Genomic DNA, 18,673 nt, shown 5'->3' with positions numbered 1-18,673 from the left:
GCAGCTGCCTGGTCTGCCTGCCTCTAACCCTGGCCCTGGGTGTAGCCCTTCTGTGCCACAAACCAGACTACCCTGGAAGGGGCGTGACTAAGCAGCTACCTTGGTGTTCACTGGAGCCTCTGATTGTGCGGCAGGTAGCTGCCAGGTGCCACTCCAGGGTGGTGTCTGGCTGTGGCTGCTGATCCCACTTGGGGCAGAACACTGGTAGGCAGGCGGGCACGGCAGAGACACAGACAGGTAGGCGGTCATGGTTGAGACACTGGCAGGCGAGCATGGCTGAGACAGAAGGGACAGGAACTGACTCGGAAGGCACAGGAACACGGGCAGGTGTGAGTGATATGTGGGAACAGGTAGAAAGCAGTACACACTGGAGGAGCAGAGACAGATTCAGGGAGAACAGGAACATGGAAAGGTATGAGTGATATATGGGAACAAGTAGGCACCTGTTCAGACAGTAAGGACAAAGGCCCGCGAGGTGCGGAACAAGAGTGGGGCAGAACCACAAGGAGCGGAGCAGGGCAGAACCGCAAGGAGCAGAGCAGGACCGCAGGGCAGAACCGCAAGGAGCAGAGCACAGCAGGACTGCAGAGCAAGAACAGAGCAGAGCCGCAGAGCAGAGTAGAACCGCAGGGTGAGAGCAGAGCAGGGCAGAGCAGGAAGGAGTGAACACAAGGGAAAACACAGCGGAATAGGAAAGGCTACTGACAGGGATTACGAACAGATACAGGAATAGGACTAAGTTCAGACAGGGAACAGAACAAGGCAAGGAACAAGGACTAAGACCAGGGTACTAAGACCCACTGGGTGGCTGACACAAGAGTAATAGGTCAGGACCTGTCACCTCAGCAGCAAGACACTGACTGAGGAAATAAGTTGCTCAGGCATTCCTCTAGGGATGGCAATTGGCTGGGGACACCTTAGGAAGGTGCACACTGACATTACAAGAATCAAGAAGTGCCAGAGCTGCCACCCTGAGCACACAGCCAGGAAGAAAGCAAAGAGCAAGCAGGAGACATGAGGCACATAGCATGGAGTCGGCAGCAGACAGAACTCACAGCATGGCCCAGAGTAGTGAGTAAGTTGGTGTGTAAGGCAGGTGGGGGATGGGAGGCCATGCAGTGATGCCGGCAGGGTTGTTACAAGACCTAAGGTCCAATGTGAGTTTAATTTTGGGTGGTGTCCCTAAGCAAGAGGAGACCAAAAGGAAAAAGATAGCGAGATCCGGAACAGAAGTGAATAAGAGACAAAGTGATCTACCGTAAACAGGCCCTGGGAGAGGATGCCCAGTCATAAGGCTCAGAGTTTATAACTGTTGAAGGTAATGGGCCTAAACAGTACTGAGTACGTGAGATGAGTAAATTGTTCAGGCGCGGGAGTTCCAGAGAGTCAACCTTACTTGCCATATTAGCACCCTTAAGATGGAAAGAAGACGCAGAACCGTGGGACAAGTACATGACTCTTGCTAAATAGGACTGTGGTGTCAAGCTGGGTTGTGAAGTAGTGGGAAACAGAGGACCAGTAGAAAGAGGAAAGGTGAAGATAGAGGATAAGAGAGTGGAAGGAAACTGTGTAGAAAATGCTTGGAAGTGTTGATTAGACTGTGCACCCGCTATCTCTTGTATATATTCCCTACCAAAAACACCTGGTCCTGGCAAACCAGCAACATTGGTTACATGCGGCCTGCACAAGCGTAGCGTCGTCACATCACAAGTTGACACACCCAGCCAGGACCCCATCTTCATCTAGTGTGCTGGGGCGTGAAAAACGAGTACCTCACCCATTGCTACAGCCCAGTACCACACTACATCTACTCAGACGGTGAATATCATAAGTGTGAAACCAGCCTCGGAGATAGCAGGAGCGAGAGGGAAGGGGTAGTACACAGATCTGCGGTGGACAGGAGAAAGAGTGTTCTTGAGGGCATAGAAAAAAGGCCATAGAAAATAGGAAAGGAAATAGTGAGTTCTACTCATACTGTAGTTCTACAGCATTTTGAACGCTGTTGATTTAGGACCCCTTCTATTGACTAAAGCAAATGACACTTTGGCTTTAGAAAACCCAATGTACATCCATTAAGACCAATGAGATGACGGCAGGTAGAAAGCGGTTTGCAGAACTCTGGTGACCTCACTGTTGGACCTGCAGATCTTTTTGCTCAACTCTACTCAAGACGGAACCATATTATGCACCTTAATGCGACCTCTTGATTCTGCTTCACGTACAGTGGGGCAAAAAAGTATTTAGTCAGTCAGCAATAGTGCAAGTTCCACCACTTAAAAAGATGAGAGGCGTCTGTAATTTACATCATAAGTAGACCTCAACTATGGGAGACAAACTGAGAAAAAAAATCCAGAAAATCACATTGTCTGTTTTTTTAACATTTTATTTGCATATTATGGTGGAAAATAAGTATTTGGTCAGAAACAAAATTTCATCTCAATACTTTGTAATATATCCTTTGTTGGCAATGACAGAGGTCAAACGTTTTCTGTAAGTCTTCACAAGGTTGCCACACACTGTTGTTGGTATGTTGGCCCATTCCTCCATGCAGATCTCCTCTAGAGCAGTGATGTTTTTGGCTTTTCACTTGGCAACACGGACTTTCAACTCCCTCCAAAGGTTTTCTATAGGGTTGAGATCTGGAGACTGGCTAGGCCACTCCAGGATCTTGAAATGCTTCTTACGAAGCCACTCCTTCATTGCCCTGGCGGTGTGCTTTGGATCATTGTCATGTTGAAAGACCCAGCCACGTTTCATCTTCAATGCCCTTGCTGATGGAAGGAGGTTTGCACTCAAAATCTCACGATACATGGCCCCATTCATTCTTTCATGTACCCGGATCAGTCGTCCTGGCCCCTTTGCAGAGAAACAACCCCAAAGCATGATGTTTCCACCACCATGCTTTACAGTAGGTATGGTGTTTGATGGATGCAACTCAGTATTCTTTTTCCTCCAAACACTACAAGTTGTGTTTCTACCAAACAGTTCCAGTTTGGTTTCATCAGACCATAGGACATTCTCCCAAAACTCCTCTGGATCATCCAAATGCTCTCTAGCAAACTTCAGACGGGCCCGGACATGTACTGGCTTAAGCAGTGGGACACGTCTGGCACTGCAGGATCTGAATCCATGGTGGCGTAGTGTGTTACTTATGGTAGGCCTTGTTACATTGGTCCCAGCTCTCTGCAGTTCATTCACTAGGTCCCCCCGTGTGGTTCTGGGATTTTTGCTCACCGTTCTTGTGATCATTCTGACCCCACGGGGTGGGATTTTGCGTGGAGCCCCAGATCGAGGGAGATTATCAGTGGTCTTGTATGTCTTCCATTTTCTAATTATTGCTCCCACTGTTGATTTCTTCACTCCAAGCTGGTTGGCTATTGCAGATTCAGTCTTCCCAGCCTGGTGCAGGGCTACAATTTTGTTTCTGGTGTCCTTTGACAGTTCTTTGGTCTTCACCATAGTGGAGTTTAGAGTCAGACTGTTTGAGGGTGTGCACAGGTGTCTTTTTATACTGATAACAAGTTTAAACAGGTGCCATTACTACAGGTAATGAGTGGAGGAAAGAGGAGACTCTTAAAGAAGAAGTTACAGGTCTGTGAGAGCCAGAAATCTTGATTGTTTGTTTCTGACCAAATACTTATTTTCCACCATAATATGCAAATAAAATGTTAAAAAAACAGACAATGTGATTTTCTGGATTTTTTTTTCTCAATTTGTCTCCCATAGTTGAGGTCTACCTATGATGTAAATTACAGACACCTCTCATCTTTTTAAGTGGTGGAACTTGCACTATTGCTGACTGACTAAATAATTTTTTGCCCCACTGTATGGTGTCGACAAGGGGAGAGGATAGGAAGGAATAGCTCAGTTCCACATTCGAACCTCTTAGTGGTGGATGCATGGTTCCAGAATGGTATCATTCTATAGTGTTTCTCACTTCCTATTCTGAATGTTTTTATGGGATCTTTTGATTTCTGTGAATGTCTCTGGTGATGTTACTAATTTATGTATTTCAGATATATTCCAAGATTCCTGAGCTATAGAGTAACTACAATGAACAGACAAAGGAAAATGAAGTATTTTACACGGCCAAGTACCTTTGGAAACCTGTGGATGGAATTCCATGAAAGTTATGGTCATGTGAAATATTTATTGCTGGATTTTATCATGGCATTGAGTAACATCCTGAAACAAATGTCGGCCATTTTGAACATTTTATTTGAGGTTATTGAATTGCCGATTCATTTTGCACTGACTGCAATTAATATTATTTGGATGATTATAAAAATAGCTCTGGTTATTAGGTTAAGGAAAACAGCAATAGACCTTAAAGAACCATCAGAAGTGCAAAAGAACACCCCCAATATTGACAGAAAGAACATTACTATTCAAAATGGAATGGATTCTTTGGATACCCGTGCAGACCGGAAGGAGCCTTGCATCATGAAGAAAAATTCTGTGCCATCAGAAAATGTAGATATGGATTTAAAGAATAGGAAGTCTCAAATATTTAACCAGGATAGAAAGTATTTTGCTGTAAATCCATACCTGCCAATTTTTAAGCTGGAACATCAGGGTAATTCCAAATGCGGAAATACAAAAGGGCACCTGGAGACCAATAATTCAGGCCTTTGTGAGGGCTTTCCCCTATGTCTAGGACCGGATCCCCTCATACATTTGACTCATAAAATAGTACATATGACCCCTTCTAATATACCTCAAACTGAATAGAGACCACACATCATAACCTCTACGCAAATACAAGCCCATCAAGAAATAGTTTCTCCCAGATTCCCTAAACTAATAGAGGCACCAGACCAGACTCTGATCACAAGACAACCTGAAAATATGGTCCTAAAACCAGTCAACCCTAAATAAATACAGACCACAAAATGAAACCCTTAAAAACCTTCTAAGAAATATGGATCCCAGATCAGACATCTTTAAATACACAGACCGTAAACCAATGCCTTCCTGTTTTTAGACCCTGGACCTAACCTTCTTGTAAAAAGACATCAAACCAGATCCCCAACATAGTTTACAAACCCCAGTATAGACCTTCATGTAGACTTCAGTCTCCCCTTTACAGACCCCAGACAAGAAGCTCAGATACTTACCACTCCTTGTTTTTGCACTTTGCTTCACTTCCAGGACACTTGGTGTCAAGAGTTTGTCTGGAGCGGTGCTCAAAAGTTAAGGAAAGAACAGAAACGGAGAGGATAGGTGTTGGGTTCTTGGGAGATTTGCTGGCTCTTTGAGATGTCCTGAACATTTCTGCTTTATTCAGGAGTCTCCTGGACATTCTGGAAGAGTTAGTAATTATTGGAAAACAGCAAATCCTGAAGAAAATCTTTGCATTACACGTAGCAGATCTCGAAGATGAGGAAAACGTACACCCTAAGATCTATCTGACCAGTCTCAGAGAAGAATATCAAATATTAATAGAACTTTGGCTTAAAGACAATTTCCCTATAAAAGCATAACGTTCAGCCTTGGCCAAACTTTTGTTATTAATGTTTATTGTTGAGGACATCTTTTTCAAAAGAGAAAACAAGAAATGCAGCCATATTGGTTGTCGTTAGATGCTGAGTTGCTCTTCTTACCTGCATCTCAAAAAACATTTCTAGAATTCGCCCTTTTCTTACTTTCGACTCTGCAAAAACTCTTACTGTTTCACTTATTCATTCTCGTCTGGACTATTGTAACTCTCTACTAATCGGCCTCCCTCTTACCAAACTTTCCCCGCTCCAATCGGTCCTGAATGCTGCTGCCAGGATCATATTCCTCACCAACCGTTACACCGATGCCTCTACCCTGTGCCAGTCATTACACTGGCTACCCATCCACTCCAGAATCCAGTACAAAACTACTACCCTCATCCACAAAGCACTCCATGGCTCGGCACCACCCTACATCTCCTCTCTGGTCTCAGTCTACCACCCTACCCGTGCCCTCCGCTCCGCTAATGACCTCAGGCTAGCATCCTCAATAATCAGAACCTCCCACTCCCGTTTCCAAGACTTTACACGTGCTGCGCCGATTCTTTGGAATGCACTACCTAGGTTAATACGATTAATCCCCAATCCCCACAGTTTTAAGCGTACCCTAAAAACTCATTTGTTCAGACTGGCCTACCGCCTCAATGTATTAACCTAACGATCCCTGTGTGGCCTATTTATAAAAAAAAAAAAAAACAATCAGGTTCCTCGCATCATGTTCTCATTCACTTTATGCAGTTAATAGCCCTCTGTGTCTGTACTGCTACATACTTAGGCTGATAACTGGTTCATGCAGCTTTACATGAACACCCGAGCCTTACACTATGGCCGGTCCGAATAACTAAAGCAATTGTTACCATCCACCTCTCGTGTCTCCCCTTTTCCTCATAGTTTGTAAGCTTGCGAGCAGGGCCCTCATTCCTCCTGGTATCTGTTTTGAACTGTATTTCTGTTATGCTGTAATGTCTATTGTCTGTACAAGTCCCCTCTATAATTTGTAAAGCGCTGCGGAATATGTTGGCGCTATATAAATAAAAATTATTATTATTATTATTATCCGACTGTTGCATCTTAATTTTTCTTAGAAGGTCCAACTTTGGATAAACTTGGGTTGATCTACTACTCTACATTATATAGGGAAGCTTAACTTTTCTGTCATTTTGGTCAAAACTTTATTGCCCATAATAAAATTTCTCCCTGAGTAGTAATGTTTCTTAGGGTATTTTCTTGCCTTCCTTTACATAGTAACATAGTTAGGCCGAAAAAAGACATTTGTCCATCCAGTTCAGCCTATATTCCATCATAATAAATTCCCAGATCTACGTCCTTCTACAGAACCTAATTGTATGATACAATATTGTTCTGCTCCAGGAAGACATCCAGGCCTCTCTTGAACCCCTCGACTGAGTTCGCCATCACCACCTCCTCAGGCAAGCAATTCCAGATTCTCACTGCCCTAACAGTAAAGAATCCTCTTCTATGTTGGTGGAAAAACCTTCTCTCCTCCAGACGCAAAGAATGCCCCCTTGTGCCCGTCACCTTCCTTGGTATAAACAGATCCTCAGCGAGATATTTGTATTGTCCCCTTATATACTTATACATGGTTATTAGATCGCCCCTCAGTCGTCTTTTTTCTAGACTAAATAATCCTAATTTCGCTAATCTATCTGGGTATTGTAGTTCTCCCATCCCCTTTATTAATTTTGTTGCCCTCCTTTGTACTCTCTCTAGTTCCATTATATCCTTCCTGAGCACCGGTGCCCAAAACTGGACACAGTACTCCATGTGCGGTCTAACTAGGGATTTGTACAGAGGCAGTATAATGCTCTCATCATGTGTATCCAGACCTCTTTTAATGCACCCCATGATCCTGTTTGCCTTGGCAGCTGCTGCCTGACACTGGCTGCTCCAGGTAAGTTTATCATTAACTAGGATCCCCAAGTCCTTCTCCCTGTCAGATTTACCCAGTGGTTTCCCATTCAGTGTGTAATGGTGACATTGATTCCTTCTTCCCATGTGTATAACCTTACATTTATCATTGTTAAACCACATCTGCCACCTTTCAGCCCAAGTTTCCAACTTATCCAGATCCATCTGTAGCAGAATACTATCTTCTCTTGTATTAACTGCTTTACATAGTTTTGTATCATCTGCAAATATCGATATTTTACTGTGTAAACCTTCTACCAGATCATTAATGAATATGTTGAAGAGAACAGGTCCCAATACTGACCCCTGCGGTACCCCACTGGTCACAGCGACCCAGTTAGAGACTATACCATTTATAACCACCCTCTGCTTTCTATCACTAAGCCAGTTACTAACCCATTTACACACAATTTCCCCCAGACCAAGCATTCTCATTTTGTGTACCAACCTCTTGTGCGGCACGGTATCAAACGCTTTGGAAAAATCGAGATATACCACGTCCAATGACTCACCGTGGTCCAGCCTATAGCTTACCTCTTCATAAAAACTGATTAGATTGGTTTGACAGGAGCGATTTCTCATAAACCCATGCTGATATGGAGTTAAACAGTTATTCTCATTGAGATAATCCAGAATAACATCCCTCAGAAACCCTTCAAATATTTTACCAACAATAGAGGTTAGACTTACTGGCCTATAATTTCCAGGTTCACTTTTAGAGCCCTTTTTGAATATTGGCACCACATTTGCTATGCGCCAATCCTGCGGAACAGACCCTGTCGCTATAGAGTCCCTAAAAATAAGAAATAATGGTTTATCTATTACATTACTTAGTTTTCTTAGTACTCGTGGGTGTATGCCATCCGGACCCGGAGATTTATCTATTTTAATCTTATTTAGCCGGTTTCGCACCTCTTCTTGGGTTAGATTGGTGACCCTTAATATAGGGTTTTCATTGTTTCTTGGGATTTCACCTAGCATTTCATTTTCCACCGTGAATACCGTGGAGAAGAAGGTGTTTAATATGTTAGCTTTTTCCTCGTCATCTACAACCATTCTTTCCTCACTATTTTTTAAGGGGCCTACATTTTCAGTTTTTATTCTTTTACTATTGATATAGTTGAAGAACAGTTTGGGATTAGTTTTACTCTCCTTAGCAATGTGCTTCTCTGTTTCCTTTTTGGCAGCTTTAATTAGTTTTTTAGATAAAGTATTTTTCTCCCTATAGTTTTTTAGAGCTTCAATGGTGCCATCCTGCTTTAGTAGTGCAAATGCTTTCTTTTTACTGTTAATTGCCTGTCTTACTTCTTTGTTTAGCCACATTGGGTTTTTCCTATTTCTAGTCCTTTTATTCCCACAAGGTATAAACCGCTTACACTGCCTATTTAGGATGTTCTTAAACATTTCCCATTTATTATCTGTATTCTTATTTCTGAGGATATTGTCCCAGTCTACCAGATTAAGGGCATCTCTAAGCTGGTCAAACTTTGCCTTCCTAAAGTTCAGTGTTTTTGTGACTCCCTGACAAGTCCCCCTAGTGAAAGACAGGTGAAACTGTACAATATTGTGGTCGCTATTTCCTAGATGCCCGACCACCTGCAGATTTGTTATTCTGTCAGGTCTATTAGATAGTATTAGGTCTAAAAGTGCTGCTCCTCTGGTTGGATTCTGCACCAATTGTGAAAGATAATTTTTCTTGGTTATTAGCAGAAACCTGTTGCCTTTATGGGTTTCACAGGTTTCTGTTTCCCAGTTAATATCCGGGTAGTTAAAGTCCCCCATAACCAGGACCTCATTATGGGTTGCAGCTTCATCTATCTGCTTTAGAAGTAGACTTTCCATGGTTTCTGTTATATTTGGGGGTTTGTAACAGACCCCAATGAGAATTTTGTTACCATTTTTCCCTCCATGAATTTCGACCCATATGGACTCGACATCCTCATTTCCTTCGCTAATATCCTCCCTTAAAGTGGACTTTAGACAAGACTTTACATAGAGACAAACCCCTCCTCCTCTCCGATTTTTACGATCCTTTCTAAACAGACTGTAACCCTGTAAGTTAACTGCCCAGTCATAGCTTTCATCTAACCATGTCTCGGTTATTCCCACTATGTCAAAGTTACCTGTAGATATTTCTGCTTCTAGTTCTTCCATCTTGTTTGTCAGGCTTCTGGCGTTTGCAAGCATGCAGTTTAGAGGATTTTGTTTTGTTCCAATCTCCTCGCTGTGGATTGTTTTAGAAATGTTCTTACCGCCCTTCTGAGTATGTTTTCCTGGATCTTCTTTGTTCAAGTCTAATGTTTTTCTTCCCGTCCCCTCTTCTTCTAGTTTAACGCCCTCCTGATGAGTGTAGCGAGTCTTCTGGCGAATGTGTGTTTCCCAGGTTTGTTGAGGTGTAGTCCGTCTCTGGCGAGGAGTCCATCGTACAAGTAATTCACACCGTGGTCCAGGAATCCGAATCCTTGTTGTCTGCACCATCGTCTTAGCCAGTTGTTTGCATCAAGGATCCTGTTCCATCTCCTGGTGCCATGCCCGTCTACTGGAAGGATAGAAGAAAAAACTACCTGTGCATCCAGTTCCTTTACTTTCTTCCCCAACTCTTCAAAGTCTTTGCAGATTGTCGGTAGGTCCTTCCTTGCCGTGTCATTGGTGCCAACATGTATCAGAAGAAATGGGTGGACGTCCTTGGAGTTGAAGAGCTTTGGTATCCTATCGGTCACATCCTTGATCATCGCACCTGGAAGGCAGCATACTTCTCTTGCAGTTATGTCCGGTCTGCAGATGGCTGCTTCTGTGCCTCTCAGTAGTGAGTCTCCCACCACCACCACTCTTCGTTGCTTCTTGGCTGTACTTTTTGCTGTCACTTGTTGCTGTGTGCCCTTTTCTTTTTTGCTTGCTGGTATTGCTTCATCCTTAGGTGTGCCATCTTCATTCTCTACAAAGATTTGATATCGGTTCTTCAGTTGTGTGGTTGGTGATTTCTCCATGGTCTTCTTGCTTCTTTTGGTCACATGCTTCCACTCATCTGCTTTTGGAGGTTCTCTGACACTTTTTTCACCTTCTGTGACCAGTAGAGATGCTTCTGTTCTGTCTAGAAAGTCTTCATTCTCTTTGATGAGTTTCAAAGTTGCTATTCTTTCTTCCAGACCCCGCACCTTTTCTTCTAAAAGGGCCACTAGTCTACACTTCTGACAGGTGAAATTTAATTCTTCTTCTGGTCGATCTGTGAACATGTAGCACATGCTGCAGCTCACCATGTAGGTTGTCACATCTGCCATGTTGCTCCTAGATCCTGCTGACTTGCTGTGTGTTTTCCTTCTTGTGTAATCTACTCAGCCAAGCTCTCTTGCAATAATGTCCTACAGGCAAAAACTTACGGCGCGCGGTTTGGTGATTCTTTCCAAGCAGCTGGTCCCGGCTGTACCCAACGATCTTCTAGCTTAGGGAGACTCTTCGCTTTCCCAGAAGGCACCTGGAATATGCAAATTAGCCTCCTCAAGCTTGAATCCCTGGTTTGGTGATTCTTTCCAAGCAGCTGGTCCCGGCTGTACCCAACGATCTTCTAGCTTAGGGAGACTCTTCGCTTTCCCAGAAGGCACCTGGAATATGCAAATTAGCCTCCTCAAGCTTGAATCCCTGGTTTGGTGATTCTTTCCAAGCAGCTGGTCCCGGCTGTACCCAACGATCTTCTAGCTTAGGGAGACTCTTCGCTTTCCCAGAAGGCACCTGGAATATGCAAATTAGCCTCCTCAAGCTTGAATCCCTGGTTTGGTGATTCTTTCCAAGCAGCTGGTCCCGGCTGTACCCAACAATCTTCTAGCTTAGGGAGACTCTTCGCTTTCCCAGAAGGCACCTGGAATATGCAAATTAGCCTCCTCAAGCTTGAATCCCTGGTTTGGTGATTCTTTCCAAGCAGCTGGTCCCGGCTGTACCCAACGATCTTCTAGCTTAGGGAGACTCTTCGCTTTCCCAGAAGGCACCTGGAATATGCAAATTAGCCTCCTCAAGCTTGAATCCCTGGTTTGGTGATTCTTTCCAAGCAGCTGGTCCCGGCTGTACCCAATGATCTTCTAGCTTAGGGAGACTCTTCGCTTTCCCAGAAGGCACCTGGAATATGCAAATTAGCCTCCTCAAGCTTGAATCCCTGGTTTGGTGATTCTTTCCAAGCAGCTGGTCCCGGCTGTACCCAACGATCTTCTAGCTTAGGGAGACTCTTCGCTTTCCCAGAAGGCACCTGGAATATGCAAATTAGCCTCCTCAAGCTTGAATCCCTGGTTTGGTGATTCTTTCCAAGCAGCTGGTCCCGGCTGTACCCAACGATCTTCTAGCTTAGGGAGACTCTTCGCTTTCCCAGAAGGCACCTGGAATATGCAAATTAGCCTCCTCAAGCTTGAATCCCTGGTTTGGTGATTCTTTCCAAGCAGCTGGTCCCGGCTGTACCCAACGATCTTCTAGCTTAGGGAGACTCTTCGCTTTCCCAGAAGGCACCTGGAATATGCAAATTAGCCTCCTCAAGCTTGAATCCCTGGTTTGGTGATTCTTTCCAAGCAGCTGGTCCCGGCTGCACCCAACGATCTTCTAGCTTAGGGAGACTCTTCGCTTTCCCAGAAGGCACCTGGAATATGCAAATTAGCCTCCTCAAGCTTGAATCCCTGGTTTGGTGATTCTTTCCAAGCAGCTGGTCCCGGCTGTACCCAACGATCTTCTAGCTTAGGGAGACTCTTCGCTTTCCCAGAAGGCACCTGGAATATGCAAATTAGCCTCCTCAAGCTTGAATCCCTGGTTTGGTGATTCTTTCCAAGCAGCTGGTCCCGACTGTACCCAACGATCTTCTAGCTTAGGGAGACTCTTCGCTTTCCCAGAAGGCACCTGGAATATGCAAATTAGCCTCCTCAAGCTTGAATCCCTGGTTTGGTGATTCTTTCCAAGCAGCTGGTCCCGGCTGTACCCAACGATCTTCTAGCTTAGGGAGACTCTTCGCTTTCCCAGAAGGCACCTGGAATATGCAAATTAGCCTCCTCAAGCTTGAATCCCTGGTTTGGTGATTCTTTCCAAGCAGCTGGTCCCGGCTGTACCCAACGATCTTCTAGCTTAGGGAGACTCTTCGCTTTCCCAGAAGGCACCTGGAATATGCAAATTAGCCTCCTCAAGCTTGAATCCCTGGTTTGGTGATTCTTTCCAAGCAGCTGGTCCCGGCTGTACCCAACGATCTTCTAGCTTAGGGAGACTCTTCGCTTTCCCAGAAGGCACCTGGAATATGCAAATTAGCCTCCTCAATCTTGAATCCCTGGTTTGGTGATTCTTTCCAAGCAGCTGGTCCCGGCTGTACCCAACGATCTTCTAGCTTAGGGAGACTCTTCGCTTTCCCAGAAGGCACCTGGAATATGCAAATTAGCCTCCTCAAGCTTGAATCCCTGGTTTGGTGATTCTTTCCAAGCAGCTGGTCCCGGCTGTACCCAACGATCTTCTAGCTTAGGGAGACTCTTCGCTTTCCCAGAAGGCACCTGGAATATGCAAATTAGCCTCCTCAAGCTTGAATCCCTGGTTTGGTGATTCTTTCCAAGCAGCTGGTCCCGGCTGTACCCAACGATCTTCTAGCTTAGGGAGACTCTTCGCTTTCCCAGAAGGCACCTGGAATATGCAAATTAGCCTCCTCAAGCTTGAATCCCTGGTTTGGTGATTCTTTCCAAGCAGCTGGTCCCGGCTGTACCCAACGATCTTCTAGCTTAGGGAGACTCTTCGCTTTCCCAGAAGACACCTGGAATATGCAAATTAGCCTCCTCAAGCTTGAATCCCTGGTTTGCACTATTTAACACTTTAATACTTCGTCATTTTTTAGGATGCATCACATCATGTTTCTCTATCATTGTCCCTACAGAATATATATTGCCTAGTTTATCTTTATGTATTTTTCAGAATTTGGATTTCGTTTTGCTTCTGACTTCTCTATAAATGGTCGCCTTAATCCTGATTTGCCTTTTGTATGGGTAAATACAGTTCATTCATTAGAAATTAGATGATCTTCAGTATCTTTTGCCTCCAGCAGTGACGCTGATTGATCTGACAAGCTGACATGAGGCCGGATAGACTCTGAGGGGCAGCAGGCGATCAGTACTATTGTTGGGGGAGGATCTGAAGTGAACCTTCACGGTTGAGTCAGTGATTTTCAAATCGATCCACAGGGCGTTGCCAGCAACTGAGAATGACCAGACTGAGACATGTCTCTGTTTGGGGGGATCAACGTCAAATCCCTAATCCCGTTTATTGTGTCATCTCTTTTATAATTTTTGCAGATTATACTTCAGCCAATTAATATAACAACACGCTCACAGTTCTTAACCTATAAGAATGCAGGAAAACTACATACAGTGGGGCAAAAAAGTATTTAGTCAGTCAGCAATAGTGCAAGTTCCACTACTTAAAAAGATGAGAGGCGTCTGTAATTTACATCATAGGTAGACCTCAACTATGGGAGACAAACTGAGAAAAAAAAATCCAGAAAATCACATTGTCTGTTTTTTTTAACATTTTATTTGCATATTATGGTGGAAAATAAGTATTTGGTCAGAAACAAAATTTCATCTCAATACTTTGTAATATATCCTTTGTTGGCAATGACAGAGGTCAAACGTTTTCTGTAAGTCTTCACAAGGTTGCCACACACTGTTGTTGGTATGTTGGCCCATTCCTCCATGCAGATCTCCTCTAGAGCAGTGATGTTTTTGGCTTTTCGCTTGGCAACACGGACTTTCAACTCCCTCCAAAGGTTTTCTATAGGGTTGAGATCTGGAGACTGGCTAGGCCACTCCAGGACCTTGAAATGCTTCTTACGAAGCCACTCCTTCGTTGCCCTGGCGGTGTGCTTTGGATCATTGTCATGTTGAAAGACCCAGCCACGTTTCATCTTCAATGCCCTTGCTGATGGAAGGAGGTTTGCACTCAAAATCTCACGATACATGGCCCCATTCATTTTTTCATGTACCCGGATCAGTCGTCCTGGCCCCTTTGCAGAGAAACAGCCCCAAAGCATGATGTTTCCACCACCATGCTTTACAGTAGGTATGGTGTTTGATGGATGCAACTCAGTATTCTTTTTCCTCCAAACACTACAAGTTGTGTTTCTACCAAACAGTTCCAGTTTGGTTTCATCAGACCATAGGACATTCTCCCAAAACTCCTCTGGATCATCCAAATGCTCTCTAGCAAACTTCAGATGGGCCCGGACATGTACTGGCTTAAGCAGTGGGACACGTCTGGCACTGCAGGATCTGAGTCCATGGTGGCATATTGTCTTACTTATGGTAGGCCTTGCTACATTGGTCCCAGCTCTCTGCAGTTCATTCACTGGGTCCCCCCGCGTGGTTCTGGGATTTTTGATCACCGTTCTTGTGACCAATCTGACCCCACGGGGTGGGATTTTGCGTGGAGCCCCAGATCGAGGGAGATTATCAGTGGTCTTGTATGTCTTCCATTTTCTAATTATTGCTCCCACTATTGATTTCTTCACTCCAAGCTGGTTGGCTATTGCAGATTCAGTCTTCCCAGCCTGGTGCAGGGCTACAATTTTGTTTCTGGTGTCCTTTGACAGCTCTTTGGTCTTCACCATAGTGGAGTTTGGAGTCAGACTGTTTGAGGGTGTACACAGGTGTCTTTTTATACTGATAACAAGTTTAAACAGGTGCCATTACTACAGGTAATGAGTGGAGGAAAGAGGAGACTCTTAAAGAAGAAGTTACAGGTCTGTGAGAGCCAGAAATCTTGATTGTTTGTTTCTGACCAAATACTTATTTTCCACCATAATATGCAAAAAAAATGATAAAAAAACAGACAATGTGATTTTCTGGATTTTTTTTTCTCAGTTTGTCTCCCATAGTTGAGGTCTACCTATGATGTAAATTACAGACGCCTCTCATCTTTTTAAGTGGTGGAACTTGCACTATTGCTGACTGACTAAATACTTTTTTGCCCCACTGTATATGGCCATGTCTACATGGCATAGGAAAATAACATAACAGCTTGTACGTCAAGGTCTCGTAGAACAATACACCCTCAGTCTCATATCTTGTTCAGGTTGAAACAATGAAGGTCTCATAACAACTATGAACTTTAGCCGAGTAACAGAATTTATCTAAAAACAGCAAGATGGAGTAGAAAAGCACAAAATGAGGCTCGCTTTAATTTTTCTTAGTTTAACCCTTCACATTATATATACTTTCACCAGGGCAAGACACAGTCTGAAGAGGGCCCATATACAAGAACAGTATATGGGCCCTCTCTTAATCTCATCAGAAAGTGATTTTTTCTCTCATTTAATTTACCAGTAATTGTGAGCTATAAAGATTATTAGCTCATACCCTTATGTGCAATGTAACTGATAGTAAGAAGTTACTTTTAAGATGGTAGTGGGCTCTGTAAACTCTTGGGTCTCAGTGCAACTACACAGATTGCACCAATGGTATGTCTGTATCCCAGTGGCATTACTTGAATCTCATGGGCCCCAATGCAAAATTTTCAACATGGCCCCCAATTGTCACATGTCTTTAAGAGCAATGGTCTCTTTATATTGGTCAATGGACGTTTTGGCACACTAGGCTCCATGGCCTGGGTGCGATTGCAACCCCAGCACCCATTATAGTTATGTCCCTATCTGCCCCTGACTTTCACTAGTGGAAAATTAAAGCACTTAAAGGGAACCTGTCAGCAGGATTGTGCACAGTGACCTACAGACAGTGTCAGGTCAGCGCCGTTATACTGATTACAATGATACCTTGGTGGTTGTTTAATCTTTATTTTTCAGTTAATCATATGCTTGTGTTCCTGGGCAGCCTGTACAGGGGTCTTCACGTGGTGCTGTGATTATGTATTCATAAGCAGACTGCTGACAGGTCACTGATCCCTCACTGATCTGCCCTCTAGTTTGCATAATGAATACCTGTACATACTGAAGAAAAAAACACTTCTGCAGGCAGGTTCTGTATAGATGATGAATGTGTATGTGCTGTATAATGATGGATATGTATGTGCTGTATAGATGATGAATATGTACAGTACAGAGCAAAAGTTTGGACACACCTTCTCATCTAAAGATTTTTCTGTATTTTCATGATTATGAAAATTGCACATTCACACTGAAGGCATCAAAACTATGAATTAACACATGTGGAATTATATACTTAACAAAAAAGTGTGAAACAACTGAAATTATGTCTTACATTCTAGGTTCTACAAAGTAGCCACCAATTGCTTTGATGACTGCTGTGCACATTCTTGTCATTCTCTTGATGAGCTTCAAGAGCTAGTCACCAGGAATGGTTTTCACTTCACAGGTGTGCCCTGTCAGGTTTAATAAGTGGGATTTCTTGCTTTATAAATGGGGTTGGGACCATCAGTTGTGTTGTGCAGAAGTCTGGTGGATACACAGCTGATAGTCCTACTGAATAGACTGTTAGAATTTGTATTATGGCAAGAAAAAAGCAGCTAAGTAAAGAAAAATGAGTGGCCATCATTACTTTAAGAAATGAAGGTCAGTCAGTCTGAAAAATTGGGAAAACTTTGAAAGTGTCCCCGAGTGCAGTGACAAAAACCATCAAGCGCTACAAAGAAACTGGCTCACATGAGGACCGCCCCAGGAAAGGAAGACCAAGAGTCACCTCTGCTTCTGAGGATACGTTTATCCGAGTCACCAGCCTCAGAAATTGCAGGTTAACAGCAGCTCAGATAAGAGACCAAGTCAATGCCAGAAAGAGTTCTAGCAGCAGACACATGTCTACAACAACTGTTAAGAGGAGACTTTGTGCAGCAGGCCTTCATGGTAAAATAGCTGCTAGGGAACCACTGCTAAGGACAGGCAACAAGCAGAAGAGACTTGTTTGGGCTAAAGAACACAAGGAATGGACATTACACCAGTGGAAATCTGTGCTTTGGTCTGATGAGTCCAAATTTGAGATCTTTGGTTCCAACCACCGTGTCTTTGTGCGACGCAGAAAAGGTGAACGGATGGACTCTACATGCCTGGTTCCCACCGTGAAGCATGGAGGTGTGATGGTGTGGGGGTGCTTTGCTGGTGACACTGTTGGGGATTTATTCAAAATTGAAGGCATACTGAACCAGCCTGGCTACCACAGCATCTTGCAGCGGCATGCTATTCCATCCGGTTTGCGTTTAGTTGGACCATCATTTATTTTTCAACAGGACAATGACCCCAAACACACCTCCAGACTGTGTAAGGGCTATTTGACCAAGAAGGAGAGTGATTGGGTGCTACGCCAGATGACCTGGCCTCCACAGTCACCAGACCTGAACCCAATCAAGATGGTTTGGGGTGAGCTGGACCGCAGAGTGAAGGCAAAAGGGCCAAAAAGTGCTAAGCATCTCTGGGAACTCCTTCAAGATTGTTGGAAGACCATTCCCGGTGACTACATCTTGAAGCTCATCAAGAAAATGCCAAGAGTGTGCAAAGCAGTTATCAAAGCAAAAGGTGGCTACTTTGAAGAACCTAGAATATAAGACATATTTTCAGTTGTTTCACACTTGTTTGTTAAGTATATAATTCCACATGTGTTAATTCATAGTTTTGATGCCTTCAGTGTGAATTTACAATTTTCATAGTCATGAAAATACAGAAAAATCTTTAAATGAGAAGGTGTGTCCAAACTTTAGCTCTGAACTGTATGTGCTGTATAAATGATGAATGTGTATGTGCTGTATAGATGATGGATATGCATGTGCTGTATAGATGATGGATATGCATGTGCTGTATAATGATGAATATGTATGTGCTGTATAATGAGGAACCTGTTATGATCTGGTGGTTTAGGAACAACATGGGACAAGCTCTGAAGAAGGTGGTATCTGTACTGACCGCAAACCCTGAACCTAGCAGCGCAACTAGAAATAGCCGTGGGGGGTACCTGACGCTCCCTAGACCCCTCGGCACAGCCAAAGATCTAACTTCCCCTAAAGATGGAAACAGGAAACCTATCTTGCCTCAGAGAAAATCCCCAAAGGAAAGATAGCCCCCCACAAATATTGACGGTGAGAGAAGGGGAAAATAACATACGCAGAAATGAAATCAGATTTTAGCATAGGAGGCCAGTCTAGCTAGATAGATAGAACAGGAAAGGATACTGTGCGGTCAGTATAAAAACTACAAAACAATCCACACAGAGTTTACAAAAATCTCCACACCTGACTAAAGGTGTGGAGGGTAAATCTGCTTCCCAGAGCTTCCAGCTAACAGAAATAAT

The 18,673-nt window shown here is 43.8% G+C and overlaps 1 long non-coding RNA gene across 2 annotated transcripts in view; it reads left to right on the top strand.

Moving 5' to 3' along the window:
• LOC138661851 (uncharacterized) overlaps window positions 1–18,673 on the top strand; it is a 90,629-nt gene that overhangs the window by 42,067 nt on the left and 29,889 nt on the right. Inside the window, exon 3 of one of the 2 annotated variants that reach the window (XR_011317971.1) lies at window positions 4,017–6,488. The exons of the other annotated variant lie outside the window; for it this stretch is intronic. This is a non-coding gene — a long non-coding RNA (uncharacterized lncRNA). Of the gene's footprint in view, window positions 1–4,016; window positions 6,489–18,673 lie in introns of those variants that run through there. 2 annotated transcript variants of the gene reach the window in all.

This window comes from Ranitomeya imitator, chromosome 2 (genome assembly GCF_032444005.1).
Source record: "Ranitomeya imitator isolate aRanImi1 chromosome 2, aRanImi1.pri, whole genome shotgun sequence".
NCBI lineage: Eukaryota > Metazoa > Chordata > Amphibia > Anura > Dendrobatidae > Ranitomeya > Ranitomeya imitator.
Note: the sequence above shows the minus strand (reverse complement) of the source record. Positions and strands in the feature narration are given on the sequence as shown.